Raw genomic sequence first — 27930 nt, 5'->3', positions numbered from 1 at the left:
CAAAGACCGTTTCGAGAATATAGAGGGCCTCATTATTATTATTTGAACTAATATACATATGTACATAATAGTACTAGGTATAAATGAATTTTGATAAGTGTTCGTACAAGAATATGAACTTCGAATTATCTCGGAATTGTTCTGGAACTATCTGACGGTAATTCAAAACAGGGAACAAGATTTCGTCAAATGAATCATCTAGCCAGGAATGCAACGATTTAAATGCTGACAAAATGAATAAACATATCTGGAACAGAGTAGACTGTTCATGTGGACAATTATATGCTACGTCTATTGCCAATGAAGTTATCACCCCATGTTATAGCATTTGTTTCATATAAAAGATAGAAACCAAATAAATGGGACAATTAGTTGTTATGAATTAGCTTTACCTCTGTGACATACCACACAACTAAATGTGAATATGTTTATGAAATAATCAATTACACTAATTAACCTAGTGTCCTTATTTATACACAATTTAATGACGTATTGGGGTACAATATATAATACACATATGCACGGAATGATTTCTTATTTTCTCAATTTAATCATAACCCAAATCATACAAATCAAAGTGTGAAAGTAGTGACTAACTTTATGATCAAGGGTATAAATACTCAATTGTATCTATTAATCCTAATAGTATAACAATAAACCCTGTGTATATACTGAGCATATTTAGATACATCCGGATCTACGACCGCAGCCATATAATCAATCAAGGAAAGTATATTAGATTGAATTACAAATGTGCTATCACTTAAACAAAATTTTCCGTTATCCACGTAAGCCTAAACCTGGGAGAAATAAAGTTCTGTTCTGTTCTGAAGACGCCGTCATGATTAGTTGGCGCCAGTCTAGACTGTCCAATCAACGTGAATATACAAACCGTGATGTTACTTGACCAGTTGATGACACCTGTCAAACTCAAAGTGCCCCTGGTCCTCCACCCACCATGTGTAATACTTTAGCTTTAAATACTTTAGCGTACTTGATTGTTTAATTTGCAGTTATATCACTGTTAGGCTGAGTGATGAGAGAATACATTTTGTTATTTTTGTTAACGATCGTTTCCATTTTCAACGTGGTAACCTTATAAGTGACTAACTTTTTTATCATGATGGAATGAAACATATTAAAATAATCAGAGAGACTGACGATCGCATTTTTCGCATAAATGTCATGCTCGCATTAATTTCATGATTTACTGAAGATAGATTTGAACATTTCTGAGCAACGATCATGTTTGGGTAAGGGAAGTAATCTTGTCTCCGCTTGCAAATTGGATTCAGTTCCGAGATCGCAGCTTGACTGTTCGGTACGGCCGAAAGGCGGCATCCATGTTGTTCATGCTCCGCTGATCACGGGGCCTCATTTGTCTGTATTCTGCTTATGAGCCGGGATGCGCATGAAACACGGGTGTCAAAACGAATATATTTACCAATTATACGTACGGTCAATTAGCCAGTCCAAGAGACAATACCCTGGTTCTACCACCTTTAGGTGTAATTTCGTCGCATGCCCCTGGTTCACCGTTCGTCTGATCTCCCGTCATAAAACCACGATGTTTATTTACCTGGAGCCTCCGACAGCGCCGACTTCCTGTGTACATGTACGTACATGGCAATAAATGGTTTGACAGTTGTTTGACGGAATCAATCAATAATTATTGACACGGTGATGTAATTAAAATTTGTCACTATTCACAACTCCTATTTTTATTTTTCTATTGTTCAGCTGTATTTTCGACCAGTTTTATATGTATAAAAAATCTTCTCTTGTATTTATAAACCAAACCTAAAAACATTATATAAGAACAATTGTGTTTTTAAACCGTAAGTTTTCTATTAAAACAACCATGCAAGTAAGATTTCAGCCGTAATATTACTTTAGTCACTCCACAGATTACACATCTTATATGCTGCAAACGCAGCGAATGTAATGCTACTACTCACAGCTGCCTCGGTAATTAAGGGCTGGAATGTTTTTGTGAAGGCAGTTAGAGCAGACGAATTTCCCCCCTCGCTGTATAAAGGCGGTCGCTAACCATATATGTGTATTTTTACTGTTTTTGGCTTGATTTGATCGTCCTTTGGTGAAAACAAATGTTCAATTGTGAAAGCAAACCCTTTCCTAACAACCAATCTATATTCACGGCCGAACTTATGGGCATGGCCTCAGCCCTGCATAACCAACAATCTAAAAACAACAATAAAATCCTAATTCTCACCGACTCCCATAGTTGACTACAAGCCCTCCAAAACAAAAATACCAAAAAACGACCTAAATTAATAAACCAAATACTTAAAAGCTCCAACGACCTAACAAAAGCAGGCAAACAAATAACCTTCTTGTAGATCCCCGCCCACGTAGGAATTTACGGCAACGAAAGCGCCGATAAAGCAGCTAAATTATCTCTTAAAATACCAGAAATAAGCCTAAACCTACCCATCTCAAAATCAGAAATTAAAAGTGTAAACAAACAAAAAATAACCAAAAAATGGCATAATCAATATCAAAACTCAAATAGCCAAATCAAAAAAGTGCTCAGAAAACCACTAGCCAAACTTAAAATCCTACAGCCCTCTAAAAAAATTGACATATTAATTACAAAACTCCAAACAGGACACACGAACCTAAATAACCACCTAAAAAAACTTAAAAGACACACCACAGGCAACTGCCCCGACTGCAAACAACCCGAAATCACAGAACACGCACTCATCCACTGCACCCACTACCAAACCACTCTACAAACCATCCTCAATCTCAATAAGGTTCCTACTCTAGATGAAATACTAAACCCTCAAAATAAACTAGAAAACTTCAAGGCCCTAGGCGCATTCCTAATCAAAACAGACCTAATTAAGCGCATCTAAAAACTAATTAATCTACCAATCCAAAATCCAATGAACATACAAACACCCACCTCACCCGGCTCCCTTAGTTCCCTCCTCCACCCACCTCGGCATTTATTCCAAATTTAAAAATCTCAAAAATTCAATATAAGCAACCCCTACAAGCCCCCTCTTGGGTTGCACACACCACTTTCACCCTTTTCGGAATACACTAAATGGTCCGGCCAGGCCCGTGTGCGAAATACGCTGCAGTCGGAAAGCGCACGTTAAATCTTCTATATCAGTCAGTAGTTGTCTCAGCACTAAACAATCAGCAATCTAAAAAACAAAACAAAAATCCTCATCCTAACCGACTCCCTCAGTGGACTACAAGCCCTCAAAAATAAAAACACTAAATCAAATACTCAATAGCTCAAACAACTTAACTAGGGCAGGTAAACAAATAGAGTTCATTTGGACCCCCGCCCACGTAGGAATCTTTGGAAATGAAAAGGCAGATAAAGCAGCAAAATTATCCCTTTAACTCCCAGAAATAAGCTTAAACTTACCCAGCTCAAAATCTGAAATCAAAAGTCTCACTAAACAAAAAATCAACAAAAAATGGCAAAATATATACCAAAACTTAAACAGCCAAATCAGGAAAGTACTCAAAAAAAACCTAAATAAACCAAAAATACTACACCCATCCAAAAAAATCGACAGAATAATTACTAAACTACAAACAGGCCGCACCAAACTAAATAATCACCGTAAAATAGCTAATATACACACAACAGGAAACTACCCACATTGCAAACAACAAGAAACACCAGAACACATACTCATTCACTGCACACACTACCAAACACACCGAACAACACTACAGACCACCCTAAATCTTAAAACCGGACTTACACTAGAATCAATCCTAAATCCATAAAATAAATAAGAAAAATTCAAAGCCTTAGGTTTATACCTAATTAAAACAGGACTAATTAGTCGCATTTAAACCCCAAATAAAATAATAAAACCAAAACTACCTTATCTAACAACCACCCAACACACACAGCTCCCTTAGTTCGTCCCCCACCCACTCTTGGCATTCTTTCCAAATCTCAAAATTTCAAAATTACTATATAAGCAACCCCTAAAGCCCCTAATTCATAGTCTTTTTATTGTTCAAATTACTGATAAAACATATTTTAACTTGTTCCTTCTAACCATATTTCCAAACAATTCCAAACCATTCCAAGTCATTCCAAACATTTCCAATGTTGGAAATATGTTTGGAAATGTTGCCATTCCAATTTTGGATTTTTTGGAACGATCGATCTTTCCAAGCTTTGGAAAGTTTGGAATGAGCGATCTTTCCAAAGCATTCCAACGTTCATTCCAAATTGGAATGGACGCTATTTGGTCTTGTGTTAATGACACCTGTGAATATTAATGACACCAGGTAATAGTAATGATAGCAGGTAATAGTAACGATACCAGGGAATAGTAATGATAACAGGTAATAGTAATGATACCAGGGAATAGTAATGATACCAGGTTATAGTCATGACTCTAGGTAGTAGTAATGACACCAGGGAATAGTAATGATAACAGGGAATAGGAATGATAATATGTAATAGTAACGATACCAGGGAATAGTAATGATAACAGGTTATAGTTATGATACCAGGTAATAGTAATAATACCAGTTAATAATAATGATACCAGGGAATAGTAATTATAACATGTTATTGTAATGATAACAGGTGATAGTAATGACAACAGGGAATAGTAATGATACCAGGTAATAGTAATGCTACCAGGTAATAGTAATGACGCTAGGTAATAGTAATGATACAAGTGAATAGTAATGATACCAGGGAATAGTAATGACACCAGGGAAAAGGAATGGTACCATGTAATAGTAATTATACCAGTTGGTAGTAATGACACCAGGTAATAGTAATGATACCAGGTAATAGTAGTAATACCAGGGAATAGTTATGATACCAAGTAATAGTATTGATTCCAGGGAATAGGAATAATTGTCATATTCTCTACAACTGGTTTACCCACCGAAACTAGAAATATTGGAGACCAGTGAGGCCGCCTCATCTGTTTCATATTTAGATCTATGCATAAAGATTCAGAGTGACAAAACACTCTCCTGAAGACTGTATGACAGGAGGGGTGACATCAACTTTCCAATAGACAACGTTTCCTTCATGTAGGGCAATATCCCAGCAGCCCAAGCCATTGGTGTTTACAATTCACAACTTTTGAGATACTACCAAGTTGTCAAAAGGCGTCATGCGACTCTTGCTCAGAGGTTACAACATTCGAGGCCTCAGTAAAGCTCTCAAAATGTGTTATGCTGGACATATGGGGGACATTTCCAAATACCACGCATGAGTGACCAAAATTATGTCCGATGCAATTCCTTATTTTGACTTGTACCATAGGTTCCTATGTGTTTTTCAGGTGAACAATTGACTTGCCTTTGCATGCGTTTGTGCCGGGTGCCACTGGTGGGGCAGGATACGCTCACCTTTTCGCAAACACCTGGTATCATTACTATTTGATAGTGATTCATGAACACATGATCATTGTATAGTAGGAATTCTACAATCGACTCTGCTTTATGCAGAGATTTCTATGGGACATGGTAAGGGTTTTGTCGCTTTATTCACAATCAGGATGGATCAACATCCCCGTACACAGAAAGAAAACTACCATAAAATACGAGTGAGGATTTTCCCCTAAGACACGAGAGCAACCACGTGGCACGGGCAAATCAAGTAAACAGTCACATAAGACAAACTAAGCCTATATTTGAAATAACAACTATGACAGACCTGACTTGAGTATAAAGTAGTACTAGTAAATATGAACAGCATAGGACATTATATAGGACATTAAGCTGAAACAGTATACTATTACATAATATTCACATCAGCTTCAATCCCAACTCTTTCTCCTCCCATGACAAATAGTTCACACCCGTACACACATAACTGGGAATTTGTTACCGATTCAACTCAACACTTTGCGACGGTGGGCGTCGTAAAAGTTGATCTGACCTTGATCTTTTGCAAGCATATAAAACAGATTTAACATTTAAAACGGATATTATAGCGAGAATAAAAACGTTACACGTGTGTTGAAAGAGATAAAATGGCTATCGGAAAGTTTTCCGAGTCAGAATGTAGAAGCTTCAGATCACCCTGACGCACGTTAGGACGTTAGTCCGACTGCAACTCATGTATTCTCCCCGCTGCAGGGGTAAAAAAATATCATTGTCCGACGCCCGTGCCTAGTAATGTTTAGATGTCGGGCGAGTATTATACGTTTTCAAGCATGCCTATAAGTTGAGCACTTGGCTAATATTTTGCTTGTGTCCCCGACTGGCAATCTACTTTGCATTCACTTACACCAGTCAACCAACAGGATTAGTACACTTCTATGTCATGCAAGGCAACAATGACAAACAGGCTTGTTTGATTGATAAATCGTAGTAACACTTACATATGTGGCACACGCTTTTTTTTAAATTGAATGACGAAAAGTTGACTACATTTCTTGGAATTTATAATGCGAATAAGCTCTCGTGCCGACTTTTGAAGCTTCGTTCGGCCTAGCTTTGATGAAATATGTTATTTGAATACACAAGTTCTTTGACATGACACACCCTAACCACGTGTTTAAAGATGGCCAATCATAATTCACATTGTTAATATACGGGTTTACTTCCTTGTACACTGGCTCTTTCACTCAACATGTTATGCAGTCCATTGTACCTCATATGCCGAGGTCCGATATCTGCGTGAAATACAGTTATGTTCTGTGTGTCATTCTGGCTGCTCACATACTATTCACTCCACTTTCACAATCACAATTACGTTACGTACGCGGGGAATGGGTAGGGCACGTAAAGCTTTGAGCAGTATTGCAGTTGCGCGTTGTTCAGCGAAAAGTAGCAAGCTTCGCTATGAAACGCTGCTCACTGACCCGTGCTGCGGTTTACAGCGATGAATTCAAATTCGCCAGCCATACTTTTGACACACGAAGCTGCAGAAGATATGCCTTGGGGTAACTTGTCTTTGCGAGTGGGCAACCAAGCGGTTTATTACTTCGAATTGTATACGGAACAGTTCATGAAAAGACGTTGTTGGGTGCATTTTTAATTCCCTTTATGACGAGAATGTGTCGAAGAAATCGAGAAATCATTCCCGGTGTCGTTCACAGCTATGATAATGTTGACTTCAGGTCACATTTCACGATGGCCAGGTCATTAGTAGAGGTTTTTACAATATTAATAATTAGATCCATTCAGGTTCATTGGGTTGTGTGTAATCTCGTCCTCAAAATAATGTTATCGATTTAAAATATAAAAGAACTGTCATTCTTCGGGACCAATTAGGAGATAAACATACAGGTTTTTTTCAATGCAGAACTACGTTACCTGTAGTTTTAACTGCGCTAAATTGAATTTGAAACCAAACGTGCAGCATGTTTATCTCAATTCTACCATGACTACTCTTTGGTGTTAGCAAATACATTGAGTGAAGTGAAATGGGTTGAATCCAGTGTTTTGAGTGGGTTGTCGATCTGAAATTAAGGAATAACCGACCAGAATCTTTAAACAAAATATAACACTCTCTATGCGCAAGCAGTTTGTTTACACTCTAATCCGAAGCTATTGATTTATTGACTCTCGGATCTGTCAAATATACAAAATCACAATTAAGAAATGCAATATTTTAATACGTGTTTTACGTAATTACATTTGCATAAATACGTTTATCTCATACAGTAATCTAGTTTTTTTTACCTACAGTATCAATATTGATATTCTTATGAGGCCGTAATGCATACCTTAAAGTCATAATTCACTGGTTCATTGACTGTCGATACTGTGGAACGACAGTCTTTGTTGGTGCACTTCCAAGAGATCCAGTCATTCCTCTTCCTTTTTCCAACTCGGTAGGTGTAGCCACCAGTACAAAGGTATCTACTGCCGCGTGCAGTTGGAAGAAACGTGTACTGTAACTGCGCGTTTGCCATATCGAGAATAATGACAGAGTACCTTACTTACTCGAATAGATAATTTATCATTATATTGAAGAGTGTGGGGCTGAGGATACTGCCCTGGGGAGTGCCATTTTCTAAGGGACATTGGTCCGATAGCGTTTGGTCTATACCCACGGTTATTTTACGATTGTTTAGGAAGTCCTGGATGTAGTTGATTATTTGACATTTGAGTCCTATTTTATTTTAGTTTTTGTATTAGCCCGTCGTGCCATACCATGTCGAAAGCTTTGGAGAAGTCTAAGAAGATGCCTGTAGTAAATTGTTTGCTGAGTTGTCCTGTTTTAACGTCCTGCTCTAAACGGGCGAGGTTATCTAAGGTTGAGCGGCGAGGAGTGAAACCACTTTGATCTGGGTTTATGATGTTATTTTGAGTTAGGTAATGTTGTAGTCTGTTTTTAGCCATAGATTCCATTACTTTACATAAGTTTGAAGTTAAGGAAATTGGTCTATAGGAGTTAGCCTGATTAGCTGGTTTATTAGGCTTAGGGATTGGTATGACTAAGGCCTGTTTCCAGGGAGTAGGTACTTGTCCGTTTTGATAGATGAGATTGTATAGTTTAAGTAGTGCCTGGAGTAGTTTAGGGGGGAGTTTGTTAATTATTTGGTAGGAAGTTAGGTCCAATCCTGGGGCTGTGCCCTTTTTCCGGTTTTGGATGACATAGAGTAGCTCCTACATTGTGTAAGGGTGATACGACAGACTTACTTACTTACTTACTTTGGAGATTTAACGTGCTCTTTCCGACTGATGCGTATTTCGCACACGGGCCCGGCCAGGCCATTTAATGGGTTTCCAAAAGGGGCGAAAGTGGTCTGTGCAACCCAAGAGGGGGGTTTTAGAGGTTGCTTATATAGAATTTGGGAATTTTGAGATTTGGAATAGATGCTGATGGGATTGGGGAGGAGAACTAAAGGGAGCTGGGTATGGTGGATGTTTGTTTGTTTATGTGATTTTGATTTGGTAGGTTATTGTGTTTTTAGATGCGTTTTATTAGTTCCGTTTTTATTAAGAATACGCCTAAGGCCTTGAAGTTTTCTAGTATATTTTGTGGGTTTAGTATTGCTTCTAGAGTTAGAGCCTTGTTTAGATTGAGGGTGGTTTGTAATGCGGTTCGATGTGTTAATTAGGTAGTGTGTGCAGTGGATGAGTGCGTGTTCTGGGGTTTCTGGTTGTTTGCAGTGTGGGCAGTTACGACAGACTACCATGTTTCGGAAATCTATAACAGAGTAACTGTTGAGTCAATCAGTTGAGTTAATGGTACTCACTAGATTATCAAAATCAGAGTTCACCAATTCAGTGAACACATTTCAGTTTTCCTGTACATATTTCAGTTTTTGACACTAACCAAGGAGTTAATCCCCTCCTAAAACAACATCACACATCAAAGGCGTACCGGCGGTCGTCGTCCTGCGAACACCCCCCCCCCCCCCCCCTAAAGAAAACAAACAAGCCTTGCAAAGATTTCATTTTACACCGCACATCACTATTATGACGTCATATCTATTCTCTTTGTATTGCCACATATCCGCAAGAACGCAAGATCGCTAGATTGTGACACTTGACCAATGTCGCGATCTCGCATTCACGTGCTTTTGCATCAAATTGCCTATACAGTTATACGCAACAATTTTTAAAAACGCGAGAACGCGAGATTCCGACACTTGACCAATTGTGTTTAATTACCCCTGTTTGTTATTCCAACAGTGCACATTCACCTCATATGTCTAACAAGGCTCACATAGGTAGCCTGAGGTGGCTTGAGCTCTTTTCACAATAACATTACGTACGCGAGGAGTAGCGCAGTAAAGTTTTGAGCAGTATTGCAGTGGCGCGTTGTTCAGCGAAAAGTTTACAGCGATGAATTCAAAATTGCCAACCACACTTTTGACACACAAAGCTGCAGAAGATATCCCTTGCGGTAACTTTGAATAGTATACGAAACAGTTCATGAAAAGACGTTGATGGGTGCATTTTGAATGTGCATTGTCCCTTTTTGACGAGAATGTGTCGAAGAAATCAACCGCCATTGCCGATGCCGTTCATGGCTATGAAGTAGAGATAATTTATAGATAACAACTTCTTTATTTACTGCTAAGGCGACGTTTCAGTGTAGATCCTTATACCGATGTCTTGCTTGACGTATTGGTATAGATCCTTATACCGTTTCAAGCTGACAAGCCTGGATATAACTGAAATATAAATGCAGTTAACAGCGTGTTAAGCCAAACTCACTCACTTATTCAGAGCTATGCCGGTCCCTCAGGCTGGATACTCGGGGTACTTTTCCAGTATAAGCATGCCTATCATGTGGATGTCAAGGCCGAAATAAATTAATTATTAGAGTTTGATTGAATTTTTTTTAAAAACATGGGAGATGGGACGCAATTTATTTTTAACATTTATTGTTTTTTATCGAACTATTTAAGGCATCTGTGTACAATTGCTGTCGAAGGGTGCGATTCAGATGCATCATGTGTTTAGTAGGGCTACGTGTACGGAGTAGGAACACACATATGAGCGATATAGGGATTTTGAGGCAATAGAATAATGTGAGGCGGGATGTTTTGTAGTCAGGTGGGAGAGGATTAAAATCTATTAATTAATTTTGTATGGTCTAAAGTAGCGAATAGGGTGTCGTGTAAAAACATCGGACAATCTCATTTTAGCCGAATGCAACAAATTGGTCTTTGAGTATTTTGTTTTAATTTTGTTTGTTTGAATATGCTAGCCGTGTACAATATTGCCTCATGGAGAAAATCGCTGGCCTGTGATTATTTCTGTAACTGACAGTACAGCCGCGAATAGCTGCAATACTGCTGATGTGGCTTTCAGCAATATCTACTCTCTCACTGACAGTGATATTTTGTTGCCATCTTCCGGACACTTTTATGTTTTCACATTCACTGGACATTCATGTATACAATTTCTTTTGTTAAATTATATTGAGCATGTTGAGGGTTTTAGTTTAAAGTGCATAGGAAACTGTACCAAAGGGAGAGGACTCTATTACAAACCGGATTTACATATTAGAAACCGGATTTACGTAAGTAGTATAGATAATGATGGTTCTGCCGCAACTCCACTGGAGCAGGATTTATATACCTATACTGCTACTACAGATGGAATTTTTTATGCCAAAATGATGATGCGATTTAATGATAGTCATGAGATTAAGTTAAATTGGCTCTAGCTCACCAATACCTGGGGCCAATCATTGCTTTAGATGAGCCTAAATGGTAATAAAAATATTCTTCATTATTTTTATCGATAAAGCGATATTCAACATTTTTATTAAGTTCTTCGTTCATTTTACTAGGAGACCAGACTATATAACTACACTCTTTTTGTAAATTGATAAGAAACAATTGATAACCGTATTTGGTTGGTTTGACATCACTGATATAATAAAAACCTTGTGGTAATTCTTTCCATTGAATAGCTTTCTCCATTATTATATATTTATGTTAGCATTTGTCTAAATGTAATCACACGATAGTAAACAATCTATTTTTAATCTCCAACCAGTTCTTTGGTTTTGGCACGGAATAATTGACGCGCTTGTTGCCCCCCCCTCTTCTATGAACTTTTTTTTCTCGTCTTCGCTAATACCACTGGTCTTACGAGATTTTGATCGAATCTCCTGCTTCATTTCGTTGTATTTGTTAAGCTCCGACAGCACTAAACGAAACTCATCCTCGGATATCTTACTATCGGCCATTGCTGTCGAAATATGATCCTCAATGCTGTTCAACTTTGCTTCGGCGAGTATCCGAATACTATCGTGTTTTAATGCTTTCTTTTGTAACCTACGAGAAATGAATTTTATCGCTATTCCTGCCAGTCCCGATACTCCAGCGGTTATTTCCATGCCGAGCACGATAGGCGCGGCGATTATAGTTGATAGTAAACCGATACCCGCTACACCGAGTCCCATGCCAGATACTTTAAGAGCGGTGTGAACTCCGTCCAGAGCATTCACGGCTCTGCGATACCTTTTATACAATCCAAGTCTCAACTCCCTATCCTTCTCTATTCGATGTTTTATGTCGCTTATTTGATGTAATCGAAATCCATCAACGGTATCCATCTTTTCAAATGCTTCATCGAGCGCCGGATATAAACTCATAGTGTATATAACGATCATATAATAGTCTTTAATTGGTCTTGTTTAAATGTTTTGAGACTATACATCAACCTTATTAAATGTATATTATACGGCAAGAATATCTTAGAAAGAGAAATACTACCACTCTTAATAATTTGGACCCCCTCGAGGGTTGCAACGGGCGATGCTCCGATATGAATAATACTGCAACGTTGACGCTCGTGATTCTTGAACCATTTAATCGATAGACCTGGTAATATTTCGAAGGCATCTACCGGTACATCTCCGAACAAGACTTCAATAATAAGCGTAGAAATATTGGTATTGCACTCAGGTTAACTTTAATATCTTCGAATTCAGTAACCAAATTTAAACTAATGTTTTTTAAGGACGGACGACTATATAACATATGACCTGGGTTTTCTGGCAGGGGAGTAACCAACACACTTTTTCGTTTTGATGGGATATAAGCCGCGAGTACGATGCCACTATTTATTATCTTAGTTAAATTATGTCCCTTACCCATCATCACATAAGGTGGGATAATGACGATATTCAGTAGCCACTCGATGTTTGCTTCGACCATAGTCCATTTATTATCATCGTTGCGAGTAATATTGTACGAAGTGTTTTTAAGGAGTCTACTAACATCGACATCGCTTAAATCTCCTAGATTACCCGTGAATGTGACTTCTTTCCGCTTGTATACATTATCGTGTAAGTGTAAAGCGTATAACTTACCATTGTAACCGGGTTTATCAAATCCTTCTGTGTCTCCGAGATCGGAAAGCGCAATTGTATTACATTGTCTTACTGTTCCAGGGCCTGATGCATCAACCATTATTTTTAATATGGAGTGTTACACTTAAGTATCCTATATGTACAGGTTGATGTTTTACATCTAATATAGAAATTTTGAGGTCTGAAATAATACCACGCTTCAATTTTTTATATTGTAATGACGAGAAAGATTCCGTTCTACCGCTATTATATTTTTCATTTTTCACTGGAACACTTCTGAGCAAAGTTGAAGGACTTTCTAGTTGAATATTATTTGTCGTACTGATTTGATCAAGATGGATACACAACTCTTTATAGGGAACTAAATCAGACAATGTCTCTCCATCAAATGTTGCCTTGAATATTGATAAAATTCCGCGTGTAAATCCAAGTGTAGCTGATAAGTTCCCTACAATCCGTACACCTTTTTCTCCAGTGTCAAATTTCAACATTCCATTGGACTCATTTTGTGTTAGACTAATTCTATTAGACTTAAAAATTTCATCATTGAGTGAGCATACGCTGTAATACCCATCAGGTATAATAATGAATTTTTCAATAATATTTTGTTCATCTAATATCCATATCTTATTATTACCTCTCGCAGCACTTATATTGGTCCACAGTGGGTAATATGTTACGTCGCATAGAGCGACTTCGAGTTGTCCATCCGAGTTATCGATAGTATGAAGCAGTTCAATAGACTGGCCATTTGTTATTCCCGGGAGTGTAACATACATATTAAATATACAATGATACTATATCATAACTTAAATATGGAATCAACCATTATATAATATGGAGTGTTACACTTAAGTATCCTATATGTACTGGTTGGTGTTTTACATCTAATACAGAAATTTTAAGGTCTGAAATAATACCCCGCTGCAATTTTTTATATTGTAATAACGAGAAAGATTCCGTTCTACCGCTATTATATTTTTCATTTTTCACTGGAACACTTCTGAGAAGAGTTGAAGGACTTTCTTGTTGAATATTATCCGTCGTGCTTATTTGATCAAGATGAATGAACAACTCTTTATAGGGAACTAAATAGGGTAATTCATAATTTCCAGCCACTGATGAGCCGCGTGATAATGTTACTCCCTTTCCCAATCCAATTGTGTATCCTAAGTTATCACTAATAATTATTTTTCCGTATCCATTGATGACTTTCACTTTCCCAGTCGCCTCATTTTGTGTGATACTAATTTTACCAGTATTATCAAATTCATCATCATCCTTAAAATAATCATTGAGTGAGCTTATGCTGTAATACCCATCAGGTATAGTAAAAATTCTATTAATTCTATCTTGGTCATCTCATATAAATATCTCATTATTATCTCTCGCAGCACTTATATTGGTCCACAGCGGGTAATACGTTACATCGCATAGTGCGACTTCGAGTTGTCCATCCCAGTTATCGATAGTATGAAGCAGTTCAATAGACTGACCATTTGTTAGTCCAGGTAGTGTAACATACATATTAAATATACAATGATACTATATCATAACTTAAATATGAAATCGAGATACATTACTAATCAATCGATTATAGTAACTGCCTCTGGTGCTGAATTTTTCGTTAAATTCCCAGATATCTTTGAAAAGTACAGGGTCACGGCAACTAGCGATAAAATGGTGCACGATTGGTTTCACAATCCGATGCAATTTTGGCAGAATCAGTTAAACTTTGCCATATGGTGTGCCACAACGGGATGTGGCGTATCTGTTAATGCCCCAGGATTTATGCTAAATAAGTCTGTTTTATTATTTCATGTGTATTATCAGATTAGACGTATACTTAAAGAAATTAGTGCTCCATTACCGCAGGATCGAGCGTGGAATTCCACAAATAATAATTATGATAGGTCCGCGTATGAGCGTATTTGTAATGAATTTAATATTTCTACGAGTAAAGATTGGCGCATTAAAGGAGCAAACCATGGTCTAGGTGTTCCGTACAGCGGACAAAGAACTGTTAAAGAAGTCAGCGATGATTTAGTTAAAAAAACTCATCAACCATTCGATCCATTTAAATTCTTACAGAAAGACAATCTTTTTGTAAGATTGCATAATCTTAATCATGGCTGGGAACTTTCGAGTAACGATTGGAGAGGTTCCCTTATGAGTTTTAAGGATGGTTTGGCTTATATTGTTACAAAATTTATACAAATGAACGATACCGCAAACGCTTGGAATGAATTTCTTAATGATAAAACGGAAAATAATTTTACTAACCCAGGAGTTGTAAGATTTAATGAATCGATAAGAACTTATGTATGGGCAATTCTCGGTGCACAATCGCAAACACGAACGTCCATTATCGGTACTGGGACGGCGCTCGATGCGCAAAAACAGTTTGTCGCAAACGTGGAGGACGCCATTAATTCACCAGTTGACATACCATCGTCTATAAAGCGTTTTCAAGATGCATTACAGTACGCTCAATCCAAAGTGGACTTCGTTTATGCGCCGGGGCTATACATGTCTCCGAGTAATATGGAACTTAAGATCGGTCAAGTGATAGGCTATAATAATAAAATTGTTATCGCTACCGATCAACAAAAACCAGGTATAAATTCAGATATTAACGTCGAATTAATAACGCAAACGATCACGGGCGAAAAGGGAATAGTCAAGCCACAAACACCAACTATCGATCAACCATCTACTAATGCTCAAGTACCACCGCATATTGAGGCTAAAAATCAACAACATATCGATGAAAAAACAGCGCTTGTAGTGGGTGGAGTCTCGGTTGGTTTACTCATGATTTGGTGGTTAAATAGTTCTTAGCGAACACGTACAACAGCCCTGCAATTGCTACGATCAACCCCCACAAGTTTTGACTAAGCCAAGTGGTGGTCTTAGCTAATAAATTCAATAGCCAGGAAACAACACTCCCTATTATACCGGGAAGTGCGGCTGCGGCTTTCTCAGCGAGCTTTCCCAGTGCTGAACCTAATGCTTTTAAATGCTTTTTTATCCACTCTTTAATACCATTTTTATCGCTAGGCGGTGTACCTCCACCTGTACTACCACCTGTTAACGAGAGAGTCAAAGTCGATATAATAAAACCCAACGCGGTTAAAATACTGGCAATGGTTATTCCCTGTTCTCTGAACAATGTTTTAATTTTATCGGCCAGTGTAGTGTCATCGTTGAGGACTTGATCGATAGTTTCTCGAATACGACTGATTTGCGAACGAAGTGCCTTTCTATTACTGGAAGCAGCTTCGAGGCGGGCCGATCTTTCGTCTTCTAAGTTACGTAATCTTTCTGCTACGCGGCGTCTACTGAACTCATCGCCCGCCTGTTCGAGTTTTGTTTTCTCTTTAGCTCTATGCTTGTCGATTTCGGATATCATGGCTGTATTATTGATGAGTTCTCCCCGCATTGTTCGCATTGCCTTGTCAAGACCTCGTAATTCCCTAATACTGAACTCTGAATATGGTGATACCTGTACCGTGGAATTATCGTAATAGGTATCTAAGATTTCTCCGAGTCCGTTCGTGGCCACATTAGAGGCTTCTTCCAAATCATCTGTATTACCGAGTTCAGTACGCACGGTTCGAAGAACTTTAGTAGTCTTCGCGGGAAGTTTTGCTCGTCCGTATTCTACAAAACCTAATTTATCACGAACAAACTCGCGACTATGTTTACCAGCTATAGTAGACAAGGCTAGGGGCTTACGAGTACTATAATGCATAAGATCAATATCCGGAGCGCCACGCAGTCGCAATATTCCTTTATCATCTAGCTTAAACTTTGAATAGTCACGACCTATTGGGATAACATAATTTTTATCATTTTTTAATGCATCGTAATAATCATTGACGGTTGATTGTAAAATTTCATCGTTAAGATTCGTGCCACCAAAGTTGGTTTCATCAGTACCCTCTTCGTTTGGGTTATCAAAGTCATCAAATGTACTTAGATCTAATTCATTATGTTCAAAATTAGCCATTTTTATATTAAACATAGGGTACATAATTTCAATATAAACAATGTCTTCGCAATACGGACGCAAGTTAAACCCACAACGTAGACTTCGAGATCCATTAGGGGTCAAGGCAATTCGTCAGTCTGTAACTATAACTAATAACCCTAGTACCATAGATCAGAATCAAACGCTTCTGGTTCGCTTTCCTAATCTCGGCGCACACGATGTGTTAGTTCCGGGAACTGTCCGACTAGCATTTACGATTAGTTTGACTTCTACAGACGTTAACAGGGAGCCCGTTCAGAACATAGGTCGTGCTATCGTTAAGAAAATTGCCATTAAAATTAGCGGTAATGAGGTTTTGAGTATCGACGATAGCGATGTATACTATTGCTACATGGATCTCTGGAGAACGGATAAAGAGCGGGAAAACTTACAGTACCAAGGTATTTGTAATAAGAACACATTGAGACTGCGCGTGGGTGCTGAAAATGGTGTTGATACCAACGAAAAAGATAAGGCCGTTGCCGACGCATTAGGTAACAGATTCTATGTTCCCCTAGACTTTGAATTACTAGATTCCCACATGCCCTTTTATCAAGCATCCCTAGGCGATAGGTTAGAATACGAACTCACTTTTAATGACTACGGTAGAGTAATCAGATCTGCTAATGATGATGCTAGCTATTCCATTGACAATATCTCGCTGGAGTACGATATGATAACGGATCCCGAATTAGCCAGACAAATTCGTAACCAGTATACCGGAAGTTTAGCCATTTTGTACGATCGCGTGCTGCGACACCGAAAGATCACGAGGGACAAAAAAGATACGATGTGGAATATCAATCTAAACGTTCCCACGAGGTCGTTGAAGGGTATTTTAATGTTGTTCGAGGACCCCTCCGATGCGTTTAAAAGAAATACCGAGAAGTTCTACAATCCCAAGATTACAAAAGTAGAATTGACTATCGAGGGCGTTCCTAATCAACTATATAGCCAAGGAATGCTAGCGTATCACCAGTGGGATGAGATTAAAAAACTTCCTTCTATAAAACGTTCTCCGGAAGTTAACGCGGTCGTGAAAGATCTGTCTCTCGGGAGTGTATCGATGGGTGAATACCTCACCACGAAGTACGCGCTATGGCTCGACATGCGAACAACGGACGATGACCAATTACACGGCAGTGGGAGGAGAATAGAAAATGCTAGCGAGGGTGCCACCATACAGATAACGAAGCTCCAGGAAGCAGCTGGTAAATTAAACATATATTTGTACGTGATTATGGATGCGCAACTTAATATACAGAATGGGAGATTCGTGCAAGCAATCTATTGATGATCTTTTACCTAAAGATCCGCACTGCGCTATCATATGCGGGCAAACGGGCTGCGGAAAAACAGCCTTTATTCTAGATATTTTAGAAAGTCATTATCGGGACGTTTTCGATCATATTATTATTCTGTGCCCGACTATAAGCGTTAATAAAACCTACCTATCGAGAGATTGGGTAATGAATGACGACGGGGTACACAGAGTCGATCCGGGCGATCGTTTACAAGACTGCCTCCGAGTATGTCACGAAAAATACAAAGGAGAATCGACCCTTTTCGTAATAGACGACTGCAGCGCGAGTAAAGAACTCACAAAAAAGAAAGATATGCTTTCGTATTTAGCATTCTCCGGTCGGCATACTCAACATAGCGTTTGGGTACTTACTCAAAAATACAACTCTGTCCTGAAAGATCTCAGAGAGCAGACCAAATGGGTAGCGCTGTTTCATTGCAAAGATCGAGATTCATTCGAGGAATGTTTACGTGAAAATGATGTCATTTATACCAAGGGGGAACGAGATAAAGTCAGAAAAGTGTTAGCGGCAACGAAGCACTGTAAACTCGTATTAAAAACCGATCAACCAGCTGCTTATGCAATTGCTTAGCAAATTGTAGCAAATTGTAACAAAATTATAGCAAAAATGTAGCAAAATGTAGCAAATTGAACATTAGCGGTTAATATTACATAAAATGTGGTTCGAAATCCTCATTCTTTCACAACAGTTCATTATTACGGGTTGTATTGGATATGTCATATTATATTATGTTAGACTTAAATATCTCCTTAGGTATTACATTATGGAATGCGATGAACTCATCGAACAAATGCTCAAAGAATCTGATGCAGATCAAAATGTTACAGATAAATCTTTAGATAAACATAGAGAAAGACTTGCCGCTTTGGTAGCCGGTGGAAAATGTTCCCAATATTTGGGAGAAAATTATACCATCGAAAAAATTGATAACATGACCGATGAAGAGATTAAAAAACTGTACGCTCGTTACGAGTCTAGACTGGGAGCTACCATGACTAAAACGATAGGGTCTTCTATATTACAACTATACACAGCCGTAGCTATTACGTTTCTCCCTATCCCGGCAGAACATCGCCTGTATTTATGCGAATCTCTCGAGAAAGACCCATTCATCGAACACGCTATAAGCGCAGTGAGCTGTGAGTTTTATCATAGATACGGAATGTTCTTAGCTCCGTTCACCACAGCTTTAATAACGGCTAGGTATTGTCAATTTAAACATACGTGCCCACTTAATAATATAAATGGAGACACAGGTGACACCACAGATTGTGAACGAGGAACCACAGATTGTGGAAACGCAACAACAGATTGCGGAACAACAAGTGAATGAGAATGTGAATGAGAAAATACTAAAACCCAGAGTGACAAAGAATCCTTTGAAAATAGCTGCAGGAAGAAAGGGTGGGCTGGCGCGCAAAGCGAAATTAATAAATAATTCAAATATTAATCCGATTAAAACATGGGCACTAGTAGGAGTTGCTGGTATAGCGGTTGTATGGTTCTTTTATAAGTCCGGAGAAGAGAAAACGTCACCCCCGCCGCAAGAACAAGTTCAATTAGAGGTTAGTCCTCATATAATGCTATAAGAAGCATGACTACTCCAGCTACAGACGGTAAAATGTTGGTAAACGCGACGTATCATTCAGCGGTGGTCACCGGCTTGGCCATTGGCTATGCCCGTATGGTTAAAATGATTACTAAAGCCACACCTCCCAAGCTAGATTTTAATGGATATGACATACCAATGATGGTTCTGGATATTGGATTAGCTATGGCGACGAAGGATATGCTCATCAAACAAGGACTTATCCCGGAAGACATAATGAAGTAATTAAACATTTGAATATTTATATTCATATAAACATTTGAATATTTTATATGGCATCAATTGCGATGATGGTCGGTGGAGCTATTGTTAATGCTCTAGCTTTTTCGGGGAGTAATTTTTTATTTTCTAGTATGAGAGGTTCGGAGCAGAAAAGACATAATAAAGCTTTAGAACAATACCAAGCAGCCCAGTTACAATATACACAGCAGAGAATGAAGAGATTAGACTTTATTCATGAACAACTGATTAAGGAAGGACATTCAATTCAAACGTTTAAGGATGTCGAATCTGCCATGCACGAATACTTCCTCGTTTATGGGAAAAAACTAGACCCAATACCGAGACCAACAATGAGTCAGTTTTATACACCGTCAGAGGAACAAAAGAACCGAGAGATCACATTTATTATTATTGGATTGACTTCTGTATTGATTTTCAGCTATACCATGCATAAGTCAGAGTGACAGCTGTGGCTATGCATAATCAATATCTCACAGTGTAGCTGTGATTTGCATTTAGACAAATGATATGATAGATGTATATAACATGAATAACTGCAAGTTTACACTCATGGGAAAGACTACCCTTTGTAACCGGCGCTGTGTTGATTTTTTTTACTGCGGGATACACAACTATTACATCAGGCGCGGAAACATTAACTATAAGTGTTCTGTATGCGGGATAGGGGTCAAAGGTCGTTATTGTTTATGTAAGGAACACGGTGCTGATAGGGTCAGGAACCAGATTATTTATGCTAGGAAGAGAGATTACATCAATGAGAGGAATAGGTTGGGGAGAATATGTATTTAGATATATGAAAACAACCAATTAGACATTTGTCTCATTTTGCATATACCATTCAACCACAATGGTTTTTGTCAGAGAATTAAAAGCTATGGCAAAGCAAAGTGGACTGCGTGGATATTCTCGTATGAGAAAAGCTGAATTGATGGATTTACTCGGTTTGGAATACAACAAACCCGAGACTGTTAGAGAACTCAAAGCTCGAGCGAGAAACGGTGGGCTGAGAGGTTATTCTCGAATGAGAAGAGCTGAATTGATCGCTTTACTAGATAATAATCAACCTATTGATAATGTTGATAATGATAATGATGATAATGATGATGATAATCAACAACAAGAATTAATATTTGTACCCACATCCGCCGGCGTTGGTAAATATCTAAGAGGTTGGAAGATGGATATTAATTCCAACATGGATGTTAACGATATTAAGCCCATCATATCGAGAAAAAATTAACGAGGAATTAGATGATTTACATAGTATAAAATACCAGCTGACGGTTAAAATGACATTGAGTAAAAGTAACACAGACGATAGCACCGAATATACCGAACCATATTTCCGTAGCAATCAAGAAGTTATAACCGAATCCGATACTATAAACTCATCATTAGATACATCAATTCAGAGGATACAGGAAACTTTAGAACGCTGGACTAATAGAGGTTCGGGTTGGGGTGTTGATAAAATCGATAGTTTATATTTAGATATAGCAAATTATATGCCCTTCAAAGGTGGATCTTATATAGATTTACCTCCGTATTATAAGAAGAAAAAAGCCATAATTAACGTAAAAAATAAATCCGATGACTGTTTAAGAATGATGATAAGATCTGCATTGTTCCCCGTAGATTCTAAAATTGCAAATAGACCTTCTAGCTATCCTCAAAACGATGGACTCAACTTCGATGGTATAGACGAACCTACACCAATATCACAAATTGATAAGGTGGAAAAGCAAAATAATTTAGCTATAAATGTTTTCGGACATTCTAAAGGAATTGTTGTACACAGGATAAGCTCCGCTCCGGAAAGTATCCCCAGAATCAATTCATTTCTGATCGAAAAAGATGGTAAATATCATTATACGTGGATAAAGAGTTTAAACAGGCTATTATACGATCAAACAAAACATGCTAGAAAGAAATATTTCTGTGAAAGATGCCTGCATGGGTACAGCAGACAAGATCTATTAGAAGCGCATAAAGAAGACTGTAGAGGTGTTGGACAGAATGCTATCAGGATCGATATGCCTAAAGAAGGAAAAAATATATTAAAATTTGAACATTATTGTAATCAAATGCCAGTACCGTACGTAATTTACGCCGACTTCGAAGCGTTTATCAAACCCATAGAAAATAATCAAGATAATAATCAAGATAATAGTTTTACGTACAAAACTCAAGAACATATTCCTTGTGGGTTTGGATATATAGTTGTAAGGTATGATGGGAAAACAAACACTCCCGTGATTTACAGAGGTCCCGATGCAGCGGGAAAGTTCCTAGAATATCTACAAAATGAAGAGAGAATAATCAGGGAAAAATTATCGTGTAAGATACCCATGCGTATGACGAGGGATGATTGGAGGGCCCATAAGAAGTCAACGAGTTGTCACGTTTGTAATAAACCCCTGGATGGGGATTCCGTAAGAGATCATTGTCACGTCACGGGTAATTATCGGGGAGCCGCTCATAACGAGTGTAACTTGAAACTAAAAATGAATGCTCAAACAATACCCATCCCCGTTGTGTTTCATAACCTTAGGGGATACGATTCACATCTCATTATGCAAGCTATCTCGAAGACCGACGGCGGTTTAACGTGCATTCCTAACAATATGGAAAAATACATATCGTTCTCGTTGACTAAACCTATACATTATAGGGACAAGGATGGGAAATCTAGAACAAAGCAAAGTAATGGGCTTAGATTCATAGACTCCGTACAGTTTCTGTTATCTTCCCTGGACAATTTAGCTAATGCGAACAATCCCGATGACTTCGCGATAACAAATAAATATACCGATAAGATAACTCGTCATTTGTTGCTGAGAAAAGGTGTATATCCTTACGAATATATGGATGATTGGTCTAGATTCGAAGAAACTGAATTACCACCCCTCGAATCATTCTATAGTAACTTAACAGAATCTAGAATAACAGATGCCGATTATGAACACGCTCTGACGGTGTGGGATAAATTAGGTTGTAAGAATTTAGGTGATTATCACGATCTGTACTTAAAAACCGATGTACTGTTACTCGCCGATATATTCGAGATATTTAGAAAGACGTGTTTCAAACAATACGGCTTGGACCCGGCATGGTACTATTCCAGTCCCGGACTATCGTGGGATGCATTGTTGAAGAAGACCGGCGTAGAACTAAAACTACTCACAGATTACGATATGCACTTGTTTATTGAGAAAGGATTAAGAGGTGGTATATCGATGGCAGCTAAAAGGTATTCTAAGGCTAATAATAAATTAGTGGAAGGATACGATCCCAGTAAACCCGACACCCACATATTATATCTCGACGCTAACAATTTGTACGGATGGGCTATGAGTCAACCTTTACCCAGGGTGGTTTTGAATGGGTCAATGATATTAATGTGAATGATATCCATAATATCGAAGTGAATAAAGGGTACATACTAGAAGTTGACTTGGAATATCCAAGTTCGTTACATAAAGACCATAACAGTTATCCGCTAGCTCCCGAAAGATTAATGGTTTATAAAGATTGGATGTCGGAATATCAACGCTCCTTGATGGGTAATAGTAGGTTAGCTAACGTAGAAAAACTCGTACCAAATTTGATGGATAAGACAAAATATATAGTTCACTACAGAAATCTCCAGTTGTATCTATCGTTAGGTATGAAACTTAAGAAAATACACAGAGTTCTAAAGTTCGATCAAAGCCCTTGGATGGAGCCCTATATAAGGTTGAACACAGATTTAAGAAAGATAGCTACCAGCGATTTTGAAAAGAATCTATATAAGCTCATGAATAACTCAGTATTTGGTAAAATTATGGAGAATCTAAGGAAGCGTGTTGATGTTAAATTAGTCAGATCTAATGAGGAAGAAAGACTCAGGAAACTTATAGCCAGTCCGGCTTTTAACAGAAGCAAGATATTCGATAACGACTTAGCCGCGTTACATATGCAGAAGAGTAATATAAAATTCAGCAGACCGGTGTACGTCGGTATGAGTATTCTCGACTTGTCAAAACACTTAATGTATGACTTTTATTACAACGAACTTAAGAAGCAATACGGTGATAGATGCGAGGTGTTATATACCGACACAGATTCTTTGTTGATGGAAATACAAACCGAGGATGTGTATAAAGATATGGCAGAAAAAATAGATATGTACGACACGAGCGATTACCCTAAAGATAATCCACTGCACAGCGTAGTAAATAAAAAGGTGTTAGGTAAGATGAAGGATGAATGTGCTGGGACCCCTATAGCGGAGTATGTGGGATTAAGACCTAAGATGTATTCTATAAAGAAGTCCGATAATGGAGAGATAAGAAAAGCAAAGGGCGTTAAGAAGTATGTTGTAAAAAAGCATATCAAACACGAACAGTATAAAGAATCATTATTTAACGGTAGAACGTTCAAACACGAGATGAACTCTTTAAGAAGTTACGATCATAGGATATATGGATTAAGAATGAACAAGACATCATTATCCCCCTTAGATACAAAGAGATGGATTGATAATGATGGTGTAAATACCTATGCTTATGGTTATGGTGGTAATACCGTACCATCGGGAACTATGAACAACTCTTCTCGTACAAATGCCCTACCCGGTCCATCTTGAAGATAATAAAGAATAGGCTCTCCTTCTTTCGTAACCAATCGACTAATGTTATACGTCTTAAGGGACCATATGGGATCGGTTGCGCGACGTAGGCCTCCTTCGAGTTCACCGGCCTGGTATAAATATCTTACCCTTACTCTATCCGGAAGTTTTCGTTCTTTGCCTCTCCTCGGTGCTGAAGATTCGGAAGTCACGGATTTCATTTTAATAGCATCGGATGGTTTCTTCCCTATTAATCTCGTTACTTCATTATTCAGCGCTGATACAACGGCTGATAATCGTGTCACCCATTCGGTTGATCTCAATCGCTCGGATTTCATTTCGATCCCATACTGATAGCCAAACAAACGTTCCGCTAATGTCCTGTTAAATCTTTCGACGATAGCTTGACTGCGGTGGGCCTCTCTTTCACCACGGACGATTTCGACATCGTTCTTTGTTAACAGTTTAGTTACCGATCCCATAAACTCGCGACCGGGATCTACTTGAAATAGCTTAGGCCATTTTAGCGGTCCGCGTTTATATATGCGACTCAGTGCATTAGCTACCTCTGTTGATTCTTTCGAGGTTAATGGCTCAGCCTCTTTGTATCGACTAGCCACATCCACTACGGTTAAAGCGTATTTGTACGTTTTGCGTTTTACCTTATCGTGGGGAAGAAACAAGAGGTCAGCCTGATGAACTTCATTAGTTGTAAAATTATCAAACTTCTTCCTCGGTATATAACGCGGTGCCGGTAAATATATTTGCCACATCGCTTGTTTCTTTAACCAATCCTTGGCCACATCTTTAGATACCTTAGCTGTGGTGGCTAATTTTTTTATTGCTCCTACACCTTTCCAATATCCTCGTGGGCTATAGTAAATTTTATCCATTATTAATTAATATTGATATTTCTTTTAAAACGACTTTCGTTGAATCACATCACTAATAGAAGCAATGATTGGCCCCAGGTATTGGTGAGCTAGAGCCAATCTCATGACTATCATTAAATCGCATCATCATTTTGGCATAAAAAATTCCATCTGTAGTAGCAGTATAGGTATATAAATCCTGCTCCAGTGGAGTTGCGGCAGAACCATCATTACCTATACTACTACGTATGTTATACAATGTTTTAAGCAAAGTAGTAAAGACATAGCGATTCAGAATTGGCATGCTCAAATTATTTCTTCATAATTTCTAAACCATTATTCTACATATAAGTCTGTACTCGAACCAGAGAAATAAATTATGGCGTAATGTCCAAACAAGGATCTTATCCGCAGTTTATTTAAATTCCGATGTTTGAGCCATAAGTTGAGTATTCAACACTTTCGTTACAATGACAAAGTCAATATTGATTTACTTAAGTGCCTGAAATGTAATCATAATATAATTGAAGATGAATAGCATTTCCTTTTAGTTTGTCCATTTTATATGGAAAACAGAAAGCTCTATATCCCAAGCTTCTATTACCAGTATCCATCATGAGCAAAATTTAATCAACAAGTGGCAACAAAAAATGTTTAATTTCTTCTTCTTCTTTCTTCTTCTACTCCACTCTACATAGGACTTTGTGTATGTAAATTACATAGCATTTTCAAGCTCAAGTCGTACGTTTGCTAAATGCTACTTGGAGAATGAAGAGCATGAAAGAAACATGACCACTGGACTACTAACGTGCGCATGCACCTTGACCTTATGATATTACGCATGCGCACGGACAGCGTCTAAAACGCGAGAGCACAAGAACGCGAGATCGCCAGAAAATGAAACGTTCAATCATGTCCAAATGTCGCATTCTCGCGTTGTCGACTTTTGAGTAAAATGCTTCATATATCAAAAACACTGGAGCCCACCACATTACAAATTCAAAGAAATGTAGTCAACTTTCCGTCATTCAATTTCCAAGAAGCGTGTGCGTGTGGAAGTGTTTCAACGATTTATCAATCAAACAAGCCTGGTTCTCATTGTTGACCTGCATGTCAGCGAAGTGTACTAATCCTATTGGTTGACTGGTGTAACTGTATGCAAAGTAGATTGCCAGTCTCGGACACTGGCAAAATATTAACCAATGAAATATCTTAACATGAGCACATCATTACATTCTCGTGAAACTTGACCCAGTTCATTTTGTGTGCTCAACGTGTCCACGTACATGCTTGAAAACGTATAATACTCGCCCGACATCTAAACCTCACTTGGCACGGGCGTCGGCCCCTCTGTTGATAAGGCGTTTTCCAAGCTCCGTGCACAGCCCTTAAAATGTATGTTTTAGGTGCTAAAATATAGGTATATCTGGACAGTTTAACAGATAATTCACTCACCTACTTCATATTGCTATTGCTATTGTTGAAAGTCCTATCGTGATACTATTGCTAAATGAATCCACAGTTTAATAAATTGTTGCATCCCTATAGCAGGCGAAATAGTCGGATGTCAATGTCATAATGACATTCTTTACAACACCTAACGGGGACACGGGTATGGGTATGGTGTGTATGACCCAACAGTTAGATATACAACACCCTCCACAAGCTTTAGGTCGCATGACACATGTTACGACTGCTGATAAATCTTGAGGATAACTGTGTAATAAAATATTTAACAGATGTGGCTGCTGATGATCTGACATACAATATCCACGTACCTCAAGATCAACGTTAGTCCGACTCAGGTAATCTCCCCGCTGTGATGTGTGCTGCAAGTCACGCCCTGATCACGTGTATAAAGATGGCCAATCATAGTTCACATTGCTGATCTGGTCTACTTCCTTGTACACTAGCTGTTTCACTCAACATGTTATGCAGTCCTTTGTACCTCATATGCCGAGGTCCGGTGTTTTGTTATGTTTGTCATAGAACGTGTGTACATATGGGTTGCAAGATAAGATATATGCACACAGCAGTCACAAGTACCTAGATTGATGAGACAATAAAGCGACACACCCTTACACGACTGCACGATTGCAACTTATCATGAGCATGTGTTTATGAATCACTGTCAAATAGCAGTGATACCAGGGAACAGTAGTGATACCAGGGAATAGTAGTGATACCAGGGAATAGTAGTGATACCAGGAATAGTAATGATACCAGGGAATAGTAATGATACCAGGTAATAATAGTGATACCTGGGAATAGTAATGATACCAGGGAATAGTAGTGATACCAGGGAATACCAGGGAATAGCAGTGATACCAGGGAATAGTAGTGATACCAGGGAATAGTAGCGATACCAGGGAATAGTAGTGATACCAGGGAATAGTAGTGATACCAGGGAATAGTAGTGATACCAGGGAATAGTAATGATACCAGGGAATAGTAGTGATACCAGGGAATA

The 27930-nt window shown here is 38.4% G+C and overlaps 1 protein-coding gene across 1 annotated transcript in view; it reads right to left on the bottom strand.

Moving 5' to 3' along the window:
- LOC124113164 overlaps positions 1-27424 on the bottom strand; it is a 145552-nt gene extending 118128 nt beyond the window's left edge. The window contains exon 1 of the mRNA XM_048390513.1: positions 27239-27424. The gene's annotated coding sequence lies outside the window, so the exon portion shown is untranslated. The remainder of the gene's footprint in view (positions 1-27238) is intronic.
- Positions 27425-27930: the final 506 nt, after the last annotated feature.

This window comes from Haliotis rufescens, unplaced genomic scaffold (assembly GCF_023055435.1).
Source record: "Haliotis rufescens isolate VD_foot unplaced genomic scaffold, xgHalRufe1.0.p SCAF_9, whole genome shotgun sequence".
NCBI lineage: Eukaryota > Metazoa > Mollusca > Gastropoda > Lepetellida > Haliotidae > Haliotis > Haliotis rufescens.
Note: the sequence above shows the minus strand (reverse complement) of the source record. Positions and strands in the feature narration are given on the sequence as shown.